General features: G+C 47.3%; 2 long non-coding RNA genes across 2 annotated transcripts in view; both read left to right on the top strand.

Annotated features, from left to right (window-relative positions):
- Positions 1 to 2172: 2172 nt before the first annotated feature.
- Positions 2173 to 6051, top strand: LOC309670328. Its single transcript, XR_014268995.1, has 4 exons — positions 2173 to 2255; positions 2477 to 2586; positions 3281 to 3395; positions 5996 to 6051. It is a non-coding gene; the product is annotated as an uncharacterized lncRNA (long non-coding RNA).
- A 57-nt stretch (positions 6052 to 6108) lies between these two features.
- LOC309670329 overlaps positions 6109 to 25025 on the top strand; it is a 52247-nt gene continuing 33330 nt past the window's right edge. Inside the window, exon 1 of the long non-coding RNA XR_014268996.1 lies at positions 6109 to 6165. This is a non-coding gene — a long non-coding RNA (uncharacterized lncRNA). The remainder of the gene's footprint in view (positions 6166 to 25025) is intronic.

Below are 25025 nucleotides of genomic sequence, written 5' to 3'. Positions count from 1 at the left end.
GAACCTTCCCTGGCTTGAGCCAGCTCACCTGGGAGCAAAATGAAACCCTCTTGGCAATCATGGATCTTCAATTTCTTTTTTTTTTTTTTCTTTTAATGTTTTCCTTCTAAAAACATCAGTTTGCCACCACTGCCTTGCAGTCCAAAGGCTCTTGGAAAAAAATACTGGCTTCTTCCCAGTCTCACTGGCGGCATGCGTGCCAAGAAGCACAGCCAGCTCTCCCCTGGCAGCAGTTCTCCCCAGCAGGCTGGCTGGCAGCTTTCCTCCCTGACTGCCTGCTGGGGCAATCAAAGGGGCTGCTCCCTGACCTGCGCTGGCGGTGGTGTCCCGGGATGCCTGGCTGTGCCACGCACGTTTTGTCAGGCCACACTGCAATATATTCTCTTTGCTGGGAAAGCATCCGGTGTGTGGCTGGGGGCACATGCTGCACCGCTGTTAAAGGGTCAGGATGTCTGTGTCGCTCCCCCGTGACTGCCACTGGGGTCCTTGTCACCATGCCAGTCATGGCTGTCGCAGCACACAGCAGTCATGCCATGTGCTGAAGTGATGTGCGTGTCCCGAATTCAGTGTCATTTGTATCCTATTTCCCAGCAGGGTTTGTGATGCTTCCACCGTGCTGCCTGTTAGACTCCTTGGCGCCATGTGGGAGAGTGTGGACGGCCTTGGTGTACAGCAACCGATGAGTGGCCTCCTGTTTCCTTGACCTCCCTATGCATTACTGTAGATGAGCTCTGTAAGCCCTAGAAGAAGGACTCAGCCTACCCACCTGCTTACGTCCCAGGTGAGAATTGGGTTTGTTTTTATTCCGGGCCTGGCAATGGTGTTTCCACCCTGCAGACCCAGCACAGCCCTGCGCTCACCACCCCTCCGGGCTCTTCCAGGCTGCGCCTTGGGTGGGGGACTGTACAGTAGTGGCGTAAAATGACCAAGTCCTGCACCAGCTGAGACAAAAACCTGAGCAGAAGGTGTGGGATGGTGCTCTTGCTGCCTTGCCTTGCTCAGGTCAAGGTGCAGTGGTACCAACACCTCTCCCCTCAGAACCCAGAGAATTAAAACCGAGTTCATAGCATCACAGAATGGTTTAGGTTGGAAGGGACCTTGAAGACCATCTCGTTCCAACTCCCCTGCCATCGGCAGGGACACCTCCCACCAGACCAGGTTGCTCCAAGCCCCGTCCAACCTGGCCTTGAACACCTCCAGGGATGGGGCAGCGACAGCTTCTCTGGGCAACCTGGGACAGGGGCTCACCACCCTCACAGCAAAGAATTTCTTCCTGATATCTAATCTAAATCTCCCCTCTTTAAGTTTAAAACCATTCCCCCTCTTCCTGTGGCTCCACGTGCTGATCAAGAGTCCCCCCCCAGCTTTCCTGGAGCCCCTTTAGGCACTGGAAGGGGCTCTAAGGTCTCCCCAGAGCCTTCTCTTCTCCAGGCTGAACACCCCCAACTCTCTCAGCCTGTCCTCACAGCAGAGGGGCTCCAGCCCTCGGAGCATCTTTGTGGCCTCCTCTGGCCCCGCTCCAACAGGTCCATGTCCTTCTGATGTTGGGACCTCCTGAGCTGTAGGCAGCACTGCAGGGGGGTCTCCCCAGAGTGGAGCAGAGGGGCAGAATCCCCTCCCTCGCCCTGCTGGCCATACTGCTGGGGATGCAGCCCAGGATGGGGGTGGCTTTCCAGGCTGCCAGTGCACATTGCCAGCTCACGGTGAGCTTCTCATCAACCAACACCCCCAAGTCCTTCTCAGCAGGGCTGCTCTGAATCCATTCTCCGCCCAGCCAGAGTCAAATGTGTTTTGAGGAAAACATGACTGGAAACAGCTTTGATCCCTCCCCCCGGCTATTTCTCTGTATGTAATTTTCTCCTCTTTTCTCCTTCTCCCCACACAAAGCCCGCCCGGCGTCTCGGCCCAGCTGGCCCCGCCGCCCGCTCTTCGGCCCGGAGGTGCCGAGTCCGCCGTTCCGCCCGGCCCCGCCCCGCCTCAGCCCCGGTCCCGCCGGTCCCCCCCGGTCCGCCCCGCCGTGCCCGGGAACCCCTGCGGCCGCGCCGGCCCGCAGCAAAGATGGCTCTGCCCGCTTCACCTCGCCCTTCGCCGACATGGCGGCCCCGCAGCGCCGGAGGGCGGGGCCGTAGTCTCCGGCCCGGTAGCGGGAAGGAGGGGCTGAGCGGAGCCGTGGGGGCACGGCCCCTCCCGGGGCAGCCCTGGCGGGATTTTGGCTTTCCCCTTACTCCTCTCCACCATGTTTTGCTGTCCATGAGGTGCTGCAGCCTGATTTTCTCCACAGAAAGGGGGGGAGGAGGGGGGGAGAAGGTGGGGCGTGGGTTGGAGACGTGGCAGCCTTGGCGAGGTTGCCGGGGGTTCTGGCTTTGGGGGGGTCCTGGCTCGCACCAGGCCTGTGGAGGGGCTGCTCTGCCTTCTTTACCTTCTGCCTCACTGCCAAGGGAGCAGTTGTTGAAATAACACATGTCTTTGCCTGCAGGAAAAGGGGGAAAGAAACAAGACCGTGAGGAAGAAGACCCCCATCTCCAAACTAGGAACACAGAGAACATAGAGAAACCAATCCCTCAAAGCAGCGGAGCAGGGCAGCGGGTAAGGCCAGCGCCTGGCACCTACCCATGTGCCCATCGCAAGCATTTGCGCAGGACCGGTGGCATGCCTCTGTCTGGGAAATTCCCGGTGGTAGGGTGGTCCAGAAGAAAATCCAGTTTCCTCCTGAAAGTATGTGTGTCCTGGTTGCTTACTGGAAATAATGAAGTAATGGCAGAAGATGGGAAACAGGATTTGGGGTTTGTGGCCCTGCGGCTTGCTTCACACGCTGGGTTACATGGCCCTCTTAAAACACATTTCCTAGTTGAGGTTTGATGCAGCATAGGCTATCGGTTTTGGCATCAAAGCACCGCTAGATAAACCTGTTGGGGAAATACCTGTTCTTCCGCAAGAGGGAGGGAAGGATGCCAGCTGTAACTCACTTCTCTGCTTTACAGGTTTTGAATAAACAGCCCATCTGGCAGCTTCTTGTAAAGAAAATCTTGGCTTCATGTCTAGAGTGTACTGACCCCTTTCCAGGAGGTCTCCATCACTGTGAAAAGATTCAAGGGCATTACTAGACGTGCTATTTCTGATTCCTAGAAAAAAACTTTTCTGTGTGCCAGACCTGACAAACTGGTATATGTGATGACTGACTGTTGACATCGGCAGGCATATGTGCTTTGAAAGGTCATACCACCCGTCAGCCCAATCAGCTGATGCAATGCATGTAACTAGCCTGTTTGTTTCATTCCAGTGCACTGGGATTGACAAACCATGAAGGAAGAAGGAGGGGATCCTGAAGTACTGACAGACTGTTTGCTCCCGGACTCTGTCCAAGAGTACTGCTTCCGCATCAGTGCTGTTCCCAGGTATGACACTGAGGTAACTGTGTGTCTCTTCCACATGTCTGAAGGTTCAGGGCTGAGCTGAGGTCTTATTTATCCTCACAAACAAGCCTCTCCATCAGTTTTGGGAATAGAAGTGCTGTAGTCTTGATGCTGCCTTACATGGTCAAACTGCAGTCTGAAGTTGTTGGAGGACTAGAGGGAGCTGATCCAAGGGAAAACTTTTTTTTTTTTTTAAAAAAAGATCATTTGTTTTATCTGAACCTGATCATCACATGGCTGCACATGTTGTTAGCCCTGTCGTGGCAATACGAGGAAGGAGGCCAGCAGAGGCAGCTGGCAGAGATGGCCAGGATCACAGCAGCCTGTATCAATGACAGCCTTAAGCTGCTGTGGTACCACACCAGCAGGTCCTCTTGCTGTAATTTCCCGCTTACCCTTGGAGGAATAGGATTGGTTGGGTTTTTCATGTGTTTGTTTTTGGTTTTTTTTTTCCAGACCAAGGGCTGAAATGGGCAGTTTTGTTCTCTAAAATAGTCATGTATTTAAAAAGTAGCACAAATCATGAAAACAATATTTGAGGAAAGTTTCTCCTTCTCTGTGTTCCTTACACACAGATCATCTGTATTTTGTGACATGAAGAGCAATGGAGGAGAAGGTTCCCTCTGAAGTGACTGTTGGGGATCAGAGTGTTGTGTGCATTGTTTTGTTTTTAACCTTCCACTCTGTTTTTCCTGGAAAATTTCTTTGAATGCATTGACCTTGTTTGTCCCCCCAGGACAAGGCAGCTGATCTTCTCCAATATCACAGCCAACATCTCTGCTCTGTTCATTAGCAAGTCAGCATTCTGCAAAGGTCAGAGGTGCATCTTAGCTACAAGCTTACTCAACACAGAAACACCTAAGGAATGGTGTTTGTTTGTTCGTTTGTTTTTTTAAATATCTGCATGGGGGCAATTACTTCATTTTTCAGTACTAATCTCTTCTAGGGATTTCTGTGGCCCCTGTGGCTGTAACATTCCTTACTGACAACACCCCTGAGATAACAGTGTGTTACCTTCTTCATTTTATGGAAGAGGAAATAAAAGTGAGCCTGCAGGGTCCCCAGCCGTTGTCTGACCACTGGATCTGGTTCCTCTGTCCTATTGCTCTTTACCAAAATAGCAGAAGGATACAGCTGGTGGAGAGAGCAGAGCAGATAGCCACAATCTGAGTTTTTTATTGCATATAAGTAAACAGAACAGATGAAGAAAGAAACTTGCACAAAATCTCCTGGAGTCTCTGTAAGAGCTAGGAACTAAATTTCATGAGAAACACTCTTGTTCTGTCCGCTTTTTCCCCACGAAAAGCATCATCTGTTACCTGAGTGAGGGGAAAAAACACAATGTCTGCTCACATTTACCCCACACAATTTCATCATCAGTGCTCAGGGTGTGTTTTAAGTGAAGCTCCTGCCTGGAAGTCCTTCTGGCGTGAGGCCCTGCAGTAAGGACTGAGTCAATCCCTCCTCTGTTTGGTGGTGTTAGAGGTGTGAGCTGGACTACGGTAGCGCTCTGCTCAGAGCCTTTACTGTTAGTGGAGAGTCTCAGCTGCCTCACCAGGGGTTGTGCAGGGTGGCCAAAGGCTAGTGTGTGAGGTCTCAAGTGGAAACTGAGGGTGTTGGGGATTCTTCTGCATCTTCCCTTGCAAGTGTCTTTCCTTGAGGTCTACAGAGAGCCCCTCTTACTGAGCCAGTGCTAACTATGCTTCGGACCAAGGATTCCTACTTGCTCCTCTTTGTCATTCTATGAGCTCCTGCCCCACCAAGATTTTGCCTTTCATTCATCTCCTGCCCCAGACACTTGTGTGGCTGTGGTTAAAGCTGCTGGAGTGGAACGCTTTAGTTTTATCCTCTCCAAAAGAATTGCCCATCCACTGTGGCCCTTGGCGTAGAGCTGAATGGCTCCTGCCCTGCCCTGCTCTCCACCCAGCTGTGTGTTCCTGCCCTCTGCGGTGGTGGACTGGTTCAGGGAATTCAAAAGAAGGGTGTTTGGGATGTGGCAATGTTTCAACCGCAACTTTCCGAAGTGCTGTGCCCAGGGTATACAACACAGCTGCCGTAGGGTCTCCACACCAAGAAATCCTTGCTGTCCCTGTGGGGTTGAGACTGCTAAGTTTTAAGACGTTCTTTCCTTCTGCTAGTGAGCTTGATGAATTTTGTGAACAGAGCCAGGAAGGATGGGTTTAACTTGTGACATCTAGAAGTATCAGATATAAGGGGAAGGGACCCTGAAGAACATGTTTTCTTTTAAATTGCACACGTAATACACCTTGAAGTGAATACACTCCATAGCTTTCTAGTGTTGGGGCCTAAATCTGTACTTGTGAACACCTCTAGGAAAGCCAGATTTGTTGTGGACTCCTAGTTACCCTTCTTAAGGCTGAGGGCTGTTGTCTATGAGTTTTGCTGTTGTTCTTCCTTTATATCTTTAAACTTGCCCTTATTTTCTTAAATGAAATACCAATATGCTAGAACAACTTCTCTCAGCTCGTAAAGTAGTGCAAAAATGCCAGATCATTTGTGTTGACTTCCACTTGGATTTGCATGCTTAAAACCCCAGCTCAGTTGTATTTATGTCTCTGCAGTGGGACCATGGAAGGAAAAGAGACATCAGCAAGTCATCACTCGGAGGAGAGCAGCGTATTGGACCTGCCTTCTGTTTGTGACCTAGCAGAGCGCTTTCTGCCTCTGCATAGCTCTGAAAACAGCGAGGAGCTTTTTCGTTCTGTGGATACTTTTCCCTCTCCACCCACAGGTAACAGCCTCTGCCTCCTCACATGCTCTTTCTTTAGCCAATGCATTATCTCTTTAGGCAGTGGGTAATTTGACTGAGTAACAGCAGTCTGATACCAGTGCATCTGCCTTGTCTTAAAACAGTTTACCAGAACTACAGTATGTTCCAGCTTGACAGATACAGTGTGAACTATGGATCAAGGAGACACAACACACGAGAGGAGTTCAGAGGTTACTATCAGCCGCTCATGTTTTGACAACACTGTTTCTTCGCCTTTAGTGTGTTCTCAGAGGAAGAGAGTTACTTGAACTAACCCACAGAGCAATCCTCCAGGTGTCAGTTGGAAATACTGTCTCAAATTACCATAGTCAGTAAGAAATGCTTTAAAACTTTTCTTTATGTTCTTCATGCGCTCATCATGTGTCTTCCACTCATGAGCTCAGGATGTGGCCTCTGTAGCCCGTTACTTTGAAATTGTAATGGTGAATGTTTGCTTGTGCGAATGACACTAGTGTGGTGAGAACTGCTTCAGTCCAGCTCTTGGGAGACAGCAGTTTCATCACGTGAAGGAGGACTGATTCCTGCAGACGTAGCATTTTAGGTCAGCCTCTATTCCAGAGTCTCAGGAGTAATGGTGTATCTGAGAAGATCAAGGGGTAGCTGGCACATTCTGATTACTACACCCCTCAGCCCAGTCAGTGTGAACATAGAATCATAGGGTTGGAAGGGACCTCTGGAGATCATCTAGTCCAACCCCCCTGCCAGAGCAGGGACACCTTAGAGCAGGTTGCACAGGAACGCGTCCAGGTGGGTTTTGAATGTCTCCAGAGATGGAGACTCCATCACCTACCTCCCTGGGCAGCCTGTTCCAGTGCTCTACCACCCTCAAGGTAAAGAAGTTCCTCCTCATGTTTAGGTGGAACTTCCTATACTCAATTTGTGCCCATTACCTCTTGTCCTGTCACTGGGCACCACCAAAAAGAGCCCGGCCCCATCCTCCTGGCACCCACCCTTTAAGTATTTGTAAGCATGGATCAGGTCCCCCCTCAACTGTCTTTTTTCCAGACTAAAGAGACCCAATTCCCTCAGGCTTTCTTCATAAGAGAGGTGTTCCAGTCCCCTAATCATCTTGGTAGCCCTATGCTGCACCCTCTCCAGCAGTTCCCTGTCCTTCTTGAGCTGGGGAGCCCAGAACTGGACACAGTACTCCAGGTACGGCCTCACCAAGGCAGAGTAGAGGGGGAGGATGACCTCCCTTGACCTGCTGGCCACACTCTTCTTGATGCACCCCAGGATGCCATTGGCCTTCTTGGCCACAAGGGCACACACCAGGACTCCCAGGTCTCTTTCTACAGAACTGCTCTCCAGCAGGTCAGCCCCCAACCTGTACTGCTGCATGGGGTTATTCCTCCCCAGGTGCAGCACCCTACACTTGCTCTTATTGAATGTCATAAGATTCCTATTGCAGGATCATATGGCAGGAAGTGTGAAATCAAAATGCACTTGCCCAGTGACACTTTGTGCCATATATTCATACTGGCTGGGCTGAAGGTTGTAGTAATTCTAATATTGGGGGGGGGACAATAAAACCTGATCAGCAAATAATGTGTGGAGATGGGTTGTCAAGGCACCTGAGCAGGTGAAACGTCACTGATGACATTTCTGGTTGCTCTGGACTCTTAAGTAGTGTAAGAGTAGACTTGGGCTACTCTTTTTCCTCTAGCAGTGGGTGGTTTACTTTGGCCTAATTCCAAGAAGTCAGCTTGGAATTAGACATGTGAGTTTTTTCAGTGGGAATTCCACTATTTTGTATGCTAAACAGGGAAGCAGCGAACTCTACCAGTCCTAACTATGTCTGTTGATGGTAACTGCTTCACTATGCAGTTGTCTTCACCTCTAATTGTGGGACATCCGGAACTGTAATGAAATTTGCAAACAATAGATACCAATCCTTGCTTTGGTTTTCCTATACAGACCAGGAAGTCACGTGTCTTACATTACTAATGATGCGAATCTTCTACTATAACCTTTACTTTAAACCATGATCCATATCACATTCCCTGATCCATATTGTGTTAGAGGAACAGTGTGTCTGGTTTGAGGCTTTGCTTTATTTTCTTGTGCATAAGAGTGGTGACCACCACTATGAGGAATGTCCTAAGCAAGCCTTTTCCGCCGTTGTGGGAGACAAGGATGGGGAAGTTCCTCTAACTGTGAGAGAGGATGGAAGGCATTTGTCTATTCGGATTTCACAAGCCCTGTGTTGCAGGTATGAAGAAATTCTGGGAGCTGCGAGGCAGTTTCTGCAATGTTGGTAGGGTGGCTTAGTTGCTCAAACACCATTTAGTGTTGCTTAGGGCAACTGGACTTGATTACTGTCATGAATGGAATGGACAGAAGAACTGCATGACCAGTCAGTAGTCCCGAGACTGGTCTGAGGCATAGCCGCGGTGACATACGCGGAAATAAAGATAGGCAGCTCTAAACCCAAATGACAGCATTGGGCAAGTAATTTACAGTGCATACATGGAATAGGTAGCTAAAGCTTAGTACCAGGGCATGCCAAGAGGCCAGGTCCTGCCTCCTTGCTGTCTCCAACACCCCCTGGTGTCAGCAGGTACTCCAGATGTGCTAAGGAGGGCAGATCAAGCCTATGGACCTCTCCTTCATCGCTTGTTTTAGAGACCCCTCACAACTAAAACCACTTTGCAATAACTGTGGGATGCATGCTGTAAAATGATTCCGTACCCTGTGCTCCTGGTAGTGAAATAACCAAGCATCACCTCGGACCCTGTTGATACTCTGAGCATCACTTTCTCCTTGTAACAGTGTCAAACCAATATTAATACTCAGTTAAACTTTCTTTCTTTTTTGAGGCAACTTCAGCTTTCTAATCCGTTGAGTTTAGGCAGTGTGGCAGAAAAGGCAGGAGGATGGACTGGGGTTGTTCAGCCTGGAGAAAAGGAGGCTGAGGGGAGACCTTGTTGCTCTCTACAACTACCTGAAAGGAGGGTGTAGTGAGGGGGCAGTCGGTCTCTTCTCCCAAGTAACAGGCAATAGGACAAGAGGAAATGACCTCAAATTGCACCAGGGGAGGTTTAGGATGGATACTAGGAAAAAGTTCTTCATTGAAAGGGTTATCAAGCATCGGAACAGGCTGCCCAGGGAAGTGATGGAGTTGCCATCCCGGGAGGTATTTAAAAGATGGGCAGATGAGGTGCTGAGGGACATGGTTTAGTGGTGGTTTTGGCAGTGCTGGGTTAATGGTTGGACTTGATGATCTTAAAGGTCCCTTCCAGCCAAGACGATTCCATGATTCTATGGTTTTAAAAATACTCTTCCTGTGTCAAACGTTCTTGGATGAGCAAGTTCTGTCAAAAGTATCTTGGGAAAGGAAGCTCCTTTACTTGTTAGTTTCCTGATGAAACATTGTAAACTGCTACCGTGACACAGGGTAAACTAGGAGAGCTGGGATGGCTGTAGCTTGTAACCCACAGCACGACCAGAAGATTGCCTCCTGGGGCTTGGGCGGGATGGATGATGAGTCTTCTCATCAAACTTGAAAAATTTTTGTTAGGGGTGAGGATCTTCCTTAGTGATTCAAAAGCATTTCCAAAAGGCCGTTAGGTCTCCGGGAACGTGACGGCTTCCTTAGGAAAGAAGCAGGCTGACAGGACAGGCTGTGTTTTCTGACATCTGTCACATGAACTGGACTGAGACTGACTAAAATATCATGCTATTCCAGCCTCAGGAGTCAGAAATGGATATGGAGGTATTCCTAATGCCTGAGTCACGTCTAATAGGTCTTATTAGTCTAGGGTGGTTGCATCACTGTAATAGCAGAAGATAGTACCCATTAGCCATGAAAACAGGGCCTTATGAAAGCAGGCATCCCTAGGCAAGAAACCAGTAGTCCTGTAGGAATACGACTAAACGTCTAAGTTAGGTGTAAATAACTGGTTTTACAATTTGTGCAGGAGTGAGGGTTCTGCTCTTGCAACAAACATGCATACTTTTAGCTTATTGTCATAGAGAGTTCAAGTGTTTAAGCAGTAGTAGACTGAGGAAATTAAATTGGATCAGTGAACTTTTCAGTATGCTTCCTTTATTTTTTTCATCCCATACTGGAAAAGAATAATACAAAAAATTTCATTGTTCATAGTGCTTCTAATCTGTATGACTTGACAGCACAATGCTGCAGCAACACTTTACTAGTTCCTCTAGATTAAGAGAAGTTGCCAGCAAAAGTTCTTACTTGGCAGCACTCAGGTGTGTGTGGGGGAAGCCTTAAATTATTTGGATTAATATTTGAAAGGCAGCTAATAAAGGCTGTTTACAATGAAATAAGTCACTTGCAAATGTTCCTTTTTCTTGTGGGGTACTGAACCAGAGCGTACCAGGGACAGTGGAAACATAGTCTTTGCCTGGAAAAATTGCAGCTTAAAAAAGGGTTACAGAATAGACTATGGATGTGGTGCAGGCAGCGTCCTGGCCTCTGCCCATGCTGCCTGGTCTGACAGAGCTGGGTTTGCTAGCACAGCTCTGCAATGATGCTACCAGGCTTGGAGGCAGCATTTTGAGAGCTCAGCTGTGGCACCATGCTTGGGAGACTGCCCATCTGAAGCGTGGGCAGAGCTTGGACCCATCTGCCAGCATGGCCCTTCCCTGGGGCTAGCGATCTTGGGGGAATGGGCCTCCTCATTTGTCTTGTAGCTTCTCCCTTAGTCCCTTTTTCTGTGTAATGAAAAGTAGTTAAAAAGCTGTGTCCTTAGGAGAATGGATGGGTGGATAGAGTCACCCAGTGGAAGGGGAAGATAAGTGGAAAATGTAGCCTCAAAGCAACAGAGAAAATAGAGGAAGAATGACAGTAGGAGAGGAAGGGTGATGCTGGAGGGACTGGGTGGAGCAGGAAGACAGTGTGATTGGAGAGCCTGTGTGTATCTAAAAGCTGGCTAGCTTTAAAAAAAAAAAAAATAACAAAAGCCAGTTTTGGGGGGTAGAGGTGGTCAACCTTTAGCTGCCTCGCCAAAAGCACTACTTCTGTTCCTGCAGTTTGCTTCAGGTTTGAGCCCAGGCTTTCCTTTGGTTATTTCCCATGGACTGCCCTGACCTTTCCAATGCAGCTGGAGTCCCAGGCTGTCCCTAACTGCGCTTCTTATTCCTGCTCTGTCCTTAGCACTGGTACTCAGGTGCCACATGAGGAGTGAGCTCAGGGAATTGGCCCATATTTGTGTGGATGAGATGGGGACAACTGCTCTTTCTGGCACCAACGTGGGCATTCGCCAAGATAGTGTGGTCTGCAACGTGTCCTGTCTTTCATATGGGGTTACAGACTTTCCAGAGTGGTGGCTTCTGGAAAAAGCAATGTTAGAGCTTTTATTGCTTTTTCCATGCAGGGAAAAGGTTCCTTTTGATCAGTTGTGGTTTTCTTAGGCTTCCTTCAAGAATAGTCTGTTTGGAACGAATAGTGAGGGCTTGGGGGAAATGGAGATGAACCATTTCACTGGAGCCTCGCTGGCTCCAGGCAAATCAGTGAGTCTGGGCCATGGTACTGCTGCTGAAATTCCTGCTCAAATCAAGAGGACACCTGATTGCAAGACTATCCCAGTTTAAAAATAAAAGCCATCATGATTTTTGGACTGTTCTGGTTGCTTCCTGGGTTTTCAATCTACCAAGCATATGTGTTAAACAAAGCAGGGATTTCCAGCCTGTTAACACATCTATCTGTTCTATAGGCAACTGGGTTTCTTCTGAAAAAAATGCTACGCATACCCAGCGAATTTACATGCCTAGTTTTGCCGTGGGTTGTTATGTCTTTTATTAGCAACTGAGGAGTCAAGTTAATGTTGGTGCATGTGTTCTGACTTGTCCTTAAATGCTCTCTCCTGTTTACCATGTCCACTTGCCTGTCAAGAGTTGCTTAATCTCTTTTTGCAGAAGTAGGTTGTGTTTACTGAAGAAGTCTGGCATGGTTTGCAATTTTTCTGTTTGGGACTTGTGCACAAGTGCTGACGTAGAAGCTGAAAATGAAAGGAGCAGGCTGTACTTGTCCTGTCAGCAGTAACCTTTCAGGGCTGGCACTTAATGGGTGCAGTTCAATCCAGAATTCAGTGTATTCATTCATTACTCAGTATAGAAATTATAGCTTGGCTGTCTGAGTTACCGCTGCTACCAAAACTGAAGAATTTTCAAACTGGTTCTTTGTCTGGCCGTGCTGAAGACAACCTGAAGGCTAAAGACTTTTTTATATATTCTCATTTAAGAGGCCTGCGTTGAATTTGCAAATCCCTTTCAGACTGAGCCAAAGCTGAGCTAAGAATGACTTGTACTTGCACTCTTGGCTGCCGTGGTTAGATACAGAAACTTCTGATAGTCTCCCTTTACCGAAAAGATACAGATTGCTCAAAGAATATCTTACTGTTTGGCTTGATGTAGAGATGAAGGGGAGGGTGCTGTGCAAAGGTGCTTTGAGCAGTTATGAAGAGTCTCCTTTGACTGCAGGAAGTTAACATGCTCTCCCACTTCCAAACCTTCTTCGCTTTGAGCTGTGATCCCAAACACCATCGGAATTAATGTTGTTATTTTTTAGGCAGATGACTTGTGCATAACTACCTTGGCCTTGCTGAAGATCATAGCCCCTATTTTGGGAAGTGTTGGATTTTGTTTTTGTTTGTTTCCTGCTGCCCTCTAGTGGTCAGTATTGCCCGTTTCTGATGCTACCAACCTTGCGTGCGTGGCGTTGAGAGGGCTAGTGATTTCTTTTTTGCTTCAGGTGGTGGAGGGATTGTAAGTCACTGTATCGAGCTCGGTCCTGTATCAGTTTACCACTGTTGCGAAATGATGCTAAGCAGTTCCCAAGGCTGATGTGGGAATAATTCTCAGGAGTGGTGGTTGCACATTGTTTACTGCATGGATCTTGGCATAAGGTGGCTAATGTTGCCTGTTGGTGAAGTATTTCTTTTTGTCTAGGAATAACCTTCCTACTTTTGTTTCTCACAATTACAGCCTTGCTGGGATCTGATTTTGTTATGTAAATAACAGAATCTTTAGAGCTTGATTATATTCTGCTTTTTTAGGGCACAACTGTCATTTTTTCAGCCTTTCAAAAATTCTGTTTTTAGCAACTTTCTCTTTTATCTCTGATACTGTTGTAAACATCCTGTTATTTGTCAAGGTGGGTGATTTGTTTAGCTTATCAAAATCAAAGAAGCACCTATTTTCAGGTGACTGTGTTTTGTTTTGTTTGGTTGGTTTTTTTACTCATGATTTCTAACCAAGTACACTCTCAAATATGATCAAAATACAAGATTTTCCTTAATACTCGAGTCTTCTCAAAAGGAAAAATAGGTAAACTGTTTCATGTACTAATAATTTTGAATAGATGTTGTGATCCAGTGGGGCAGATGCTCAGTGGACTTGAATTTATGCAGCTCCACTGAAGTCATGGGTAGGCCCTTGGCTCGGGTAATTATATGGCTCTGGTGCGTTTGGCAGCATTAACTTTCCAAGCATCTCTTTGTGGCCCAGTTGTGTTGAATATTGAATGAAGCTGTGAAGTGGAATTCATGCTAACTTACATAAAAGGAATACACGGAAACTGCATGACACAAAAAATAAAGCACTCGGCACCAATGAGTCACTGAAGGTCTTACATCTTTTGCAAATAAATTTTTCAGCAATCTGTTACATAAAGCATCCGGCCAAAAATAAACCCTGGAAGAAAAAAAGACAGTGATTTATCCTTCACAGTCTGAGAAAGAAAACTAATCCTATTTTAAGGAGAATTAGAGCACTGTACTTATATCAGTAAGGGAAAAAATTGAGACATGTGACTTGCCTTTTAGAATTTAATGCTTCAGAGTACCTCTGTGTTCTGTGAAAATGAACAGTTTGTGCTAAACCATTAATAATTAGAAATCAAGTCCAGAGGAAATGCTCTTCAGTAACAAAGACAAGGAGTTGCGCTTATGCTCTGAAGAGGTCTGATTGAATTCTGCAGTTCTGTGCTTAAAGGAGAGCTTGGGAGTTTGTCTCTCGGAGGTGCTGGGGAACAACTGTGCAGCACAACTGTGCGCTGTAGTCTAAGGTTTCATATTGACTTGTTGGGAGTTGCAACTTCTGCTCAGTGTCAGTTTTCTTCTGCTACCCATTTAGTATTTTTTTCCCAGAAAAAGAGGGTTTGGTAGGTTCGCTCTCATTAGACACGCAATTTCAGCTGTATCCACCAGTCTAATTACCAAACCTTTTAACATAGAAAGGAGTGTAACATGTTCTGCATGTTACCCCTGCATCCTTAAGAAGTGCTGGCACAATACAGAACTTGAAATTTCTATATTTGAAGGTGACTTTGAGGGACCATGTTGTTTCCTTTCATTCATTGTTCTTAATTGAGCGTATGGGCTAATTAAACCCTTGCCAGCCCCTCTATGTAGAGGCAGAAACAGAATGGGTTGATTTCCATTTTGGGATGCTCTCATCAAACTTTAAACAGTGAAGTGATTTCTAAATGGTTCTAAATGTTCTAATTTTCTAAACATTTCTAAGTGGTTCTAAATGTTGGCAGGAGTTTTGTTTCCTCCCTAAAGCCAGTCCTAAGCAGTTGCCTGTGAAATTTGTAACTGGATGCTGTAGCCTTGTACTGGGAACTACTGCATGATTACTGTAGAGCCAGGAGCTGGTGGCCCATCTGCGTGGTAGCTTTAGGAGTGGGCCTAACCTGTAACAAATTGCCATTTCTTAATGAGTCACCTTTGTTAATAAGTGCAACAGACTACGTATCTGTGGAAGGTAAGGGGGGCACCGGTTTGAGGGTTCATTTTAATGATATATGTATGCATATGTTTGTGGTGCTGGATTTAGAGCTTCTCCAGCTCTCATAAGCATGATGGAGGTGAAGTTTATGTTGCTGGTGCTGGACAGTAACTTTCACAGGTAGGGAATGATCCAGAGCTCCCCGCTGATGGCAGCTAATACTGGTTTGGGTCTGTAGAGCACAGCCCTGCAAAGAGCTGAGGGACTGTGCTTCCACTGACTGCCCAGGGAGTTGGCTGCTCAGCTCCCTGCAGGACTGAAAACTTTCTGTGCATTGCGCTGATTCATTTCTTCAAGCTAGCAAAACATATCTGCTTTCTAGTATTTAATGCTAAGTTCTGATGGGGAAGGGGGGTAGCCTGGTGGCCGAATTATAGAATCGTTATGGCTGGAAAAGGCATTTAAGATTATCAAGTCCAACCGTTATCTAACTCTGCCAGGCCCACTTCTAAACCATGTCCCTGAGCACCATATCTAGATGGCTTTTAAATACATCCCACCACTTCCCTGGGCAGCCTGTTCCAGTCTTTGATAACTCTTTTGGTGTAGATGCATGCACTTTATGGTTTGCCAGTTTCTTACCCAGGAAGTGGTTCAGGTGAAAGCTAATAGCAAAGAGCTGATTAGATCTGTGATCTGAGCAAGGCTTCCAGAGGTGGTCTTTTTTTTTTCCCTGAAATCACCATTCTGCAAAGATGTTGCCACATATTTAAAGGGTGATATATACCTAGGATTTCGGTATCAGGTAATATTCTGAGGCAAACAAACATGCCACGTATTCAAGACTGAATGTGTGTGTTCAAAGCCAAATTCTGCTCTTATCCCACCTTCTTACAGTCCTTTTCCTGTCAAATCAGTCACACTGACTGCTGCTGGTCTGCTCTGTGACCTTGGGCATGGCTCTTCGCCGCTGTGGGCTCCGTTCCTTGTACCTGTGGGCTCTCTGCATCTCTCTTGCATGGCTGAGGAGCTCCATGGGGCAGCGACCATGCTGCGCTCTGTAGCTATCTGCTATACAGAGGACAATGAAGTCTCTAGCCACCTTCTGGGATAACAAAGCCCAGCAGCACCTTGTACCTGTCTGACCCAGGTACAAAGAACCTGTTGTTTTAAACTTTTGAAGGAAGTTTATTCAGTCCTTTTTTGGTCAGAGAAAGTGAAACAAGGTTCAGTGGAAGGAACAGTAAATACTCCCAATGGAAACGTTAAGCCATGAATCAGAGACCACATTCGTCCTGTTCACCACTAAGAACAAGACGTCTTTCTGAGGTAGCTCATAACTCTTTAGGTTATTTTCAATTTCAACTATAAAGTTGGTGTGTTGTGAAGATGATGCAGGGTTGCTGTGGTGCACTATGTGATGTAGAACCTGGATACTGAGTTGCCAAATGTGCTTACAGCTAGCCAGGCTTACTAACGGAATGTATGCTGCTGCATCCCTTACACTGATAAAAGATTTTTAGTGTGCAAAAATGTGTGGGGTTATTTTATTTTTTTCAGATACCATTCACTTTGTGGAGGTTTCTCTTAAATGTTTCAGACTCCTCATTTGCAAATACTGAGACATCTTGTCAGGAGACATGGGGTGTCAGAGTCTGATTTGCCCCTTGCAAATGAACTTTGGATTTAAGTGATTTTGTCACTTCTACAACAGGAAGCGTCTCCAAATAAGAAAGTGCAGGACAGGGTGGTATGAGAACGCCCAAAGTGGGTCAGCGTGAAGGTTGCTTGAGTGGTAACTTGCATTCAGCAGCAGGTAACGGTGATATTTAAGAGCAGTACAAACAGCAGTGATCCCATCCCTGCAAGCCTTTAGCTTCCAGGAGCTACAGGTGGCATATCACTGTGTCACTAGCTCCTGATGAATGATCCTTCCACAAATATGTCTAACTGCTTTTGGACTTCTCTGTCTCTCTCAATGTGGGAGTGGGACTGTGGGGAATCCATGGCTTTGTTTTGTATCTTTTGCTTCCTTTGATCCCCTGAATATCCTCCAGGCTAAGAAACAGTGTATGATCACTGCTATTTCTTTGTCCAAGCCATTTGTGGTCTTATGGACATCTTACACATTCCCCCTGTTGTATTTTTTCAGGCTAAAGAAACCCAGTGTATTTTGTTACCTCAAAGAAAAGCCATTCCAAGACTTTAGGCATCCTTAGTCTATCCGTGTGTCCCTTCTAGCTTATCAATGATCTTTTAGAGTTGTGGTGACAAGAACTGTGTACAGTCTGTGACATGGCTCAGAGCAGTCTATCCTTGCTTTTAGTTCCTTGTGCATTGTTTTGGTAGATTTTTTGGTTTTCTCTCTTTTTCTCCCCGATTTGGTACCTGTATTGGAAGAAGGGAAGTCTATCCTTGTTGGGCACTGAACTATGCCTGGGCTAGTACAGTGGTCTCAAAAAGGTACTCTCTTGAAAGGTCACTTCCTACCTAGTAATACAAGTCTAGGATCCCTGCAGGTACGTGAAATTTGTCTTTTGCTCTTTTCCTGGTCTTTTTGTTCACTGAAGTCTGTTCACATGCTTCTTTCCTTCCCTTGTAATTTCTCGCTTTTGCACTTTCACTGCCTTGTCACTTATTCTGTGCTAAATTGTGGTGGTGTTTTTTCACCCATGTGTCTCCATTGTCCACTTACAGCCACCTGCCTGCTGTGGATTATGGGTCATGTGGTCCTTTTTATCCCCAAAAGTATACAGACCTTTCATAGAATCATAGAATCATAGGGTTGGAAGGGACCTCTGGAGATCATGTAGTCCAACCCCCCTGCCAGAGCAGGGACACCTTAGAGCAGGTTGCACAGGAACGCATCCAGGTGGGTTTTGAATGTCTCCAGAGATGGAGACTCCACCACCTACCTCCCTGGGCAGCCTGTTCCAGTGCTCTACCACCCTCAAGGTAAAGAAGTTCCTCCTCATGTTTAGGTGGAACTTCCTATACTCAATTTGTGCCCATTACCTCTTGTCCTGTCACTGAGCACCACCAAAAAGAGCCCGGCCCCATCCTCCTGGCACCCACCCTTTAAGTATTTGTAAGCATGGATCAGGTCCCCCCTCAACTGTCTTTTTTCCAGACTAAAGAGACCCAATTCCCTCAGGCTTTCTTCATAAGAGAGGTGTTCCAGTCCCCTAATCATCTTGGTAGCCCTATGCTGCACCCTCTCCAGCAGTTCCCTGTCCTTCTTGAGCTGGGGAGCCCAGAACTGGACACAGTACTCCAGATGCGGCCTCACCAAGGCAGAGTAGAGGGGGAGGATTACCTCCCTCAGCCTGCTGGCCACACTCTTCTTGATGCACCCCAGGATGCCATTTGCCTTCTTGGCCACAAGGGCACATTGCTGGCTCATGGTCATCCTCTTGTCCACCAGGACTCCCAGGTCTCTTTCTACAGAACTGCTCTCCAGCAGGTCAGCCCCCAACCTGTACTGCTGCATGGGGTTATTCCTCCCCAGGTGCAGCACCCTACACTTGCTCTTATCAAATTTCATAAGATTCCTCTCTGCCCAACTCTCCAGCCTGTCCAGGTCTCTCTGTATGGCAGCACAGCCTTCTCGTGTGTCAGCCACCCCTCCCAGCTTTGTATCATCAGCAAACTTGCTGAGGGTGCACTCTAACCTCTCATCCAAGTCGTTGATGAATATATTGAACAGGACTGGACCGAGTACTGGCCTCTGGGGAACACCACTCGTCACTGACCTCCAACTAGACTCTGCGCCCCTAACCACAACCCTCTGAGCTCTGTCTTGCAACCAGTTTTCTATCCACCTTACTGTCCATTCATCTAACCCACTCTTCCTAAGCTTCCCTATGAGGATGCTGTGGGAGACTGTGTCGAACGCCTTGCTGAAGTCAAGGTAGACCACATCTACCGCTCTTCCCTCATCTATCCATCCAGTCACACCATCATAGAAGGCTATCAGATTAGTCAGGCATGATTTCCCCTTGGTGAATCCATGCTGAGTACTTCTGATAGCCTTCTCTTCCTCCACATGACTTAAGATGATGCCCAGAACAAGCTGTTCCATCATCTTTCCAGGGATGGAGGTGAGGCTGACCGGCCTGTAGTTCCCCGGGTCCTCCTTCTTGCCCTTTTTGAAGACCGGAGTGACATTGGCTTTCCTCCAGTCCTCAGGCACCTCACCTGTTCTCCAGGACCTTTCAAAGAGTGGTCCAGCAATGACCTCTGCCAGCTCCCTCAGCACTCTTGGGTGCATCCCATCAGGGCCCGTGGACTTGTGAATATCTAATTGACTTAACTGGTCCCTCACTTGATCCTCCTCAACCCAGGGGAAGTCTTCCTCTGTTCCCGTTACTTTCTCCAAGGCCTGGGACTCCTGAGGGCTCGGCTGGGTAGTAAAGACTGATGCAAAGAAGGCATTCAATAACTCCGCCTTCTCCTCATCCTCTGTCACCATGGCTCCTGTCTCATTCAACAGTGGGCCCACAGCTTCTCTGTTCATCCTTTTGCCTCCAATATACCTAAAGAAGCTCTTCCTGTTGAGCTTGGCATCCCTTGCCAGGTTTAGTTCCAAGGTGGTCTTGGCTTTCCTTGTTTCATCCCTGCACACTGGCAGCATTCTTGTAATCTTCCCAAGGGGTTAGGCCATTCTTCCACTGAGTGTAAACTTCCTTCTTCCACTTGAGCTTGTTCAGAAGCTCCCTGCTCAACCAGGCAGGCCTTCTGCATCCCTTGGCTGATTTCTTGGTCTTCGGGATGCACCGATCCTGAGCTTGGAGGAAGTGGTCTTTGAATACCAACCAGCTTTCTTGAGCCCCTTTGCCTTCCAGAGCTCTAGTCCATGGGATCTCCCCAAGCAGTTTCTTGAAGAGATCAAAGTTAGCCCTCCTGAAGTCTAAGGTTGTGATTTTACTTCTTGTTGTTTTGTGTGTAATGCCCGTGATCCTGAACTCTATCTTTTCATGATCGCTACAGCCTAGGGTGCCCCCAACCTTAATGTCCTCCACCAGTCCCTCTGTGTTGGTTAATACTAGGTCCAGGAGTGCTCCTCTCCTTGTTGGCTCCTGCACCACCTGTGTTAAAAAGTTATCATCAATACACTGGAGGAGCCTCCTGGACTGTGCGTGACAGGCCGTGTGGTCTACCCAGCAGACATCTGGGTGATTGAAGTCCCCCATAAGAACCAAGGCCTGAGATTGGGAGGCTATCTTTAGCTGTCTGTAGAAAGCCTCGTCAGCTACCTCATCCTGATCAGGTGGTCTGTAATAAACTCCCACAACAGTGTCCCTCATATTTGCCTGGCCCTTGATCCTTACCCATAAGCTTTCAACCGTCTCTACATCCGCCCCCAGTGAGAGCTCGATGCATTCCAGTTGCTCTCTCACATAGAGTGCAACTCCACCACCACGTCTCATTGGCCTGTCTTTCCTGAAAAGGACATAGCCATCCATGACAGTAATTCAGTCATTTGAGCTGTCCCACCACGTCTCAGTAATTGCAATGAGATCGTGGCCTTGCAATCGTGCACAGATCTCCAGCTCCTCCTGCTTATTCCCCATGCTGCGTGCATTGGTGTATAAGCATTTCAGAGTGGGAGTCGTGTGTGGTTTGGACCCTTGATATGTAGTGGGCCTTCTGGCTCTCAGGAGTACTGGCAGACTTTGCTACAAGTGCCGAGCAACTATGCCCTGGCACCTCACCAGCTAGCCCAGTACCATCCACACCCCCCTTCAAATCTAGTTTAAAGACCTATTAATGAGCCCTGATAACACTTGCCCTAGATCCCTTTTCCCCCTGTGGGACAAGGTATGTCCGCCTGTTGCCAGCAGGCCTGGCACTTTGTAAATCGGGCCATGGTCAAAGAACCCAAAATCCTGCCAGCGGCACCAGGCTCGAAGCCAGTCGTTGACCTGCTGGCTCCTCGTTCGCCCCCTCGTCATTCCCTGCAGCTGGGGGTATAGAGGAGAACACAACTTGCACTCCTGATCCCTTGACCAGCCGTCCCAGGTTGTTGAAGTCTTTTTTCATTATCCTTGTATTTCCTTTTGCTATCACTGCCTACCTGAAAGATCAAGAGTGGATAATAGTCTGAAGGTCTTACCAGGGAAGGCAGCATCCTCTTCACATCCCTGACCCTGACCCTGACCTCTTCACATCCCTGACCCTGACCCATCCCATCAGTAGATGGTCCTCGAAACAGCATGGAAATATTTACTCTGTCAGCCCATAGTTAAAGACTAGAAGTCCTAAATGCTGTCCTCCCACGCTGTGCTGTGTGCTGAGTCTTCAACATGATCCCTAAATCAGCTGTTATTGCTGGAGTTTTATTTCAGGAAACTTCATGGGTTTTATTGGTTTTACTTCCAAAACCCTGCTGGCACAGTTTTCGATAAAATATTTGCTCTGCATCTGCCTTTGATGTTTGCTGTGCTTGTAGTCCTTGTATTTTCAAAGGTGGTTTTCTGGTCCTTCCTGGTTATAAGGCTCAGGGGTTTGGCTTAGACTTGAAATGGCAAAACTAAAATTTGAAGACAGTGTTTTAGTGATTTTAAAAGGTCAGACAGGCCTGTGAGTCAGGTTCAGGAAAATAAATGTGATCCTACTTCAGTAGCCAGTGCAGGGATTTACTGCATGGAGGGGATCCACGTATCTATATAAAATGTCATGATAACAAACCATTATAGGCGTTCACTTCAAAAAGGAGGCTGCACAAAAGCTTGTGCCCTCTTTCAAGATGCCATATAGCTAATTTCGTTATTATAGCAAATGCATTTCACAGAATCACAGAATTTTCAGAGTTGGAAGGGACCTCTAGAGATCATTTAGTCCAACTCCCCTGCTAAAGCAGGATTGCCTAGAGCACATTACTCAGGACTGCATCCAGGCGGGTCTTGAAAATCTCCAGAGAAGGGGACTCCACAACCTCCCTGGGCAGCCTGTTCCAGTGCTCTGTCACCCTCACCGTAAAGAAGCTTTTCCATGTATTTGAACAGAACTTCCTGTGTTCTAACTTGTGCCCATTACCCCTCGTCCTGTCACTTGGAACCATTGAAAAGAGCCTGGCTCCATCCTCCTTCAACCCACCCTTTAGATACTTGTACGCCATAATAAGGTCTCCCCTCAGCCTTCTCTTCTCCAGGCTAAAGTCTCAGCTCTCTCAGCCTTTCCTCATAAGGGAGATGCTCCAATCCCTTAATCATCTTAATTGCTCTTTGCTGGACTCGCTCCAGCAGTTCCCTGTCCCTCTTGAACTGGGGAGCCCAAAACTGGACACAGTATTCCAGTTGTGGCCTCACCAGTGCAGAGTAGAGGGGGAGAATGACCTCCCTCGACCTACTGGCCACACTCTTCCCTATGCAGCCCAGGATTCCATTGGCCTTTTTGGTAACAAGGGCACATTGCTGGGCCATGGATAATTTACTGTCTGCCACGACCCCCAGATCCTTCTCCTCAGAGCTACTTCCCAGCAGGTCCGCCCCTAACCTATACTGGTGCCTAGCATTCTTCCTCCCCAGGTGCAGGACCTTGCACTTGGTTTTGTTGAACCTCATTAGGTTCTTCTCTGCCCAGCTCTCCAGCCTGTCCAGGTCACACTGGATGGCAGCACGGCCCTCTGGGGTGTCAGCCACCCCACCCAGTTTGGTATCATCAGCAAACTTGCTGAGGATACACTCTGTCCCCTCATCCAGGTCATTAATGAATATATTAAACAAAATTGGACCAAGTATTGACCCCTGGGGGACACCACTGGTTACAGGCCTCCAACCTGACTCTGTGCCGCTGATCACAACCCTCTGAGTTCTGTCCCGCAGCCAACTCTCAATCCACCTCACTGTCACCTCATCTAGCCCATACTTCCTCAGCTTCCTAATGAGGATGTCATGGGAGACAGTGTCAAAAGCCTTGCTAAAGTCAAGGTAGATGACATCCACGACTCTCCCCTCATCCAGCCAACCAGTTATAACATCATAGAAAGCTATCAGATTGGTCAAGCACGATCTACCCTTGGTAAATCCATGTTGACCACATCCAATAACTTCCTGTTCCTCAACGTGTTTGGAGATGACATCCAGAATGAGTCGCTCCATTACTTTCCCAGGGACATAGGTGAGACTAACCGGTCTGTAGTTCCCTGGGTCCTCCTTCTTGCCTTTTTTGAAGATCGGAGTGATGTCAGCCTTCCTCCAGTCCTCAGGTACCTCTCCTGTTCTCCATGACCGTTCAAAGATGATGGAGAGTGGACTAGCAATAACATCCGCTAGCTCTCTCAGCACTCATGGGTGCATGCCATCAGGGCCCATGGACTTATGAATGTCCAGCTTGGCCAAGTGGTCTCTGACCCGGTCCTCCTCAACTGAGGGAAAATCTTCCTCTCTCCAGACCATCCCCTTTGCCTCCAGAGTATGGGATTCATGAGGGACAGCTTTAGCAGTGAAGACCGAAGAAAAGAAGGCATTCAGTAACTCTGCCTTCTCTGTGTCTTCCACCACTAGGGCACCTGTCTCATTCACCAGTGGGTCTACATTTTCCCTAGTCTTCCTTTTTCTATTGATATACTGAAAGAATCTCTTCTTATTGTCTTTAACTGCAGTGGCCAAGCTGAGTTCTGATTGAGCTTTGGCCCTTCTCATTTTCCCCCTACATAGCTTTGTTATATCTTGATAGTCCTCATAAGTTGCCAACCCCCTTTTCCAGAGAATGTAAACTTTCCTTTTTTCCCTGAGGTCCAGCCAAAGTTCTCTATTTAGCCAGGCTGGTCGTCTTCCCCGTCTGCTCGTTTTTCTAGACAAGGGGATGGCCTTCTCCTGCGCTTTTAAGAGCACCTGCTTGAAGTATGCCCAGCCTTCCTGGGCACCTTTGCTCTTCAAAACTGCCTCCCAAGGGACACTCTCGACCATGCTCCTAAACAGGCTAAAGTCTGCCCTTCGGAAGTCCAAGGTGGCAGTTTTGCTGGCTCCCCGCCTTACTTGATCAAGAATTGAAAATTCTATCATTTCGTGATCACTCTGCCCAGTGAGCATTTGTAGCTTTTCTTAAAGCTCCATCTACTGGAGATGACCGACTATGAGTGCTTTCGTCTACACTGATGACAGCGGTCTGGCTGTTGGCTATAGAATACCAGAAAGCTCTAAAAAGTGCAGCCGTGGCATATATAAAAATATATATATTTATTTTAGATCTCATTAATCTTTTACCAGTTGTCTGGTGTGAGAAGGGCTTCATTCACTTGCCAGGAATAACAGCCACACTATCAGCACACATCAGTGCCACCGGACAGGGACCTGTGATAGGTAGAGCTGTGTCTGCCTCCCAGTGGGACTGGGGTCTTTTAATCTCATCTTGCCCTTGAGGCTGTGATGTAAGAGTCCCAGTGGGCCGTTTCTTCCTTATCTTTATCTAAACTGTCATTCCAACCTGGGCTTTTCTTTCTCTCATCACAGCTAATCAGTGTTTGTCCATTGCTGTGACCTGATCTAATCCAGGTTGCAGTAATGTCATTATGTCAATTGTTCCTAAGGTGGCTGCGAGGCAATTTTGTACATACTTATGCAAATGCTGTTTTATCTTACCAAGTCAGTTAGTGAGCATTAGCTGTTTAAATGAGAAGGAATTAAGTCTTGTAAATAAATGACAGAGAACAAGACTTTGTTCAATTCCTTAGGAATCATTTTTCAACCTCTGATGTGCAGATGTGGACTTCTTTGAGATGGAAAATTGTAGATTGGGAACAGAATCGGTTCAAATATGTGTTTTACAGGGAAATGATAAACAAATTTAGACTTTGTAAAGCCTGTGCCTTTCAGCCATTGTTTGAAACCACCATGATGCCATTAAATATTATGGGGAGAAATAAGAATTTCTTAAGGTGGTACAAGACGACCTCAAGAATTCTTACTGACCAAGATACAGACTGGTATCAGGTCAGGAGGGGGGTGTCTTTGGGTAGCCAGATGCTACTGGCTCTCTAAAGCTGCAAAATACAGTGCAGATATGGCTGAAAAGCTGATCCTTGCTTTGGGTTCCTCCTTACTGGGTGTGTCCTTGGGCCTCCTCCTCCTTCCGTAAATAGGTTTTTATCATGTATGTAGTGCGAGGTTTCTTCTGTGCTTCAAGCT

The sequence above is a fragment of the Vanellus vanellus genome (assembly GCF_965231255.1).
Source record: "Vanellus vanellus genome assembly, chromosome: 3".
Lineage (NCBI taxonomy): Eukaryota > Metazoa > Chordata > Aves > Charadriiformes > Charadriidae > Vanellus > Vanellus vanellus.
This window is presented reverse-complemented; position numbering and strand designations above follow the sequence as displayed.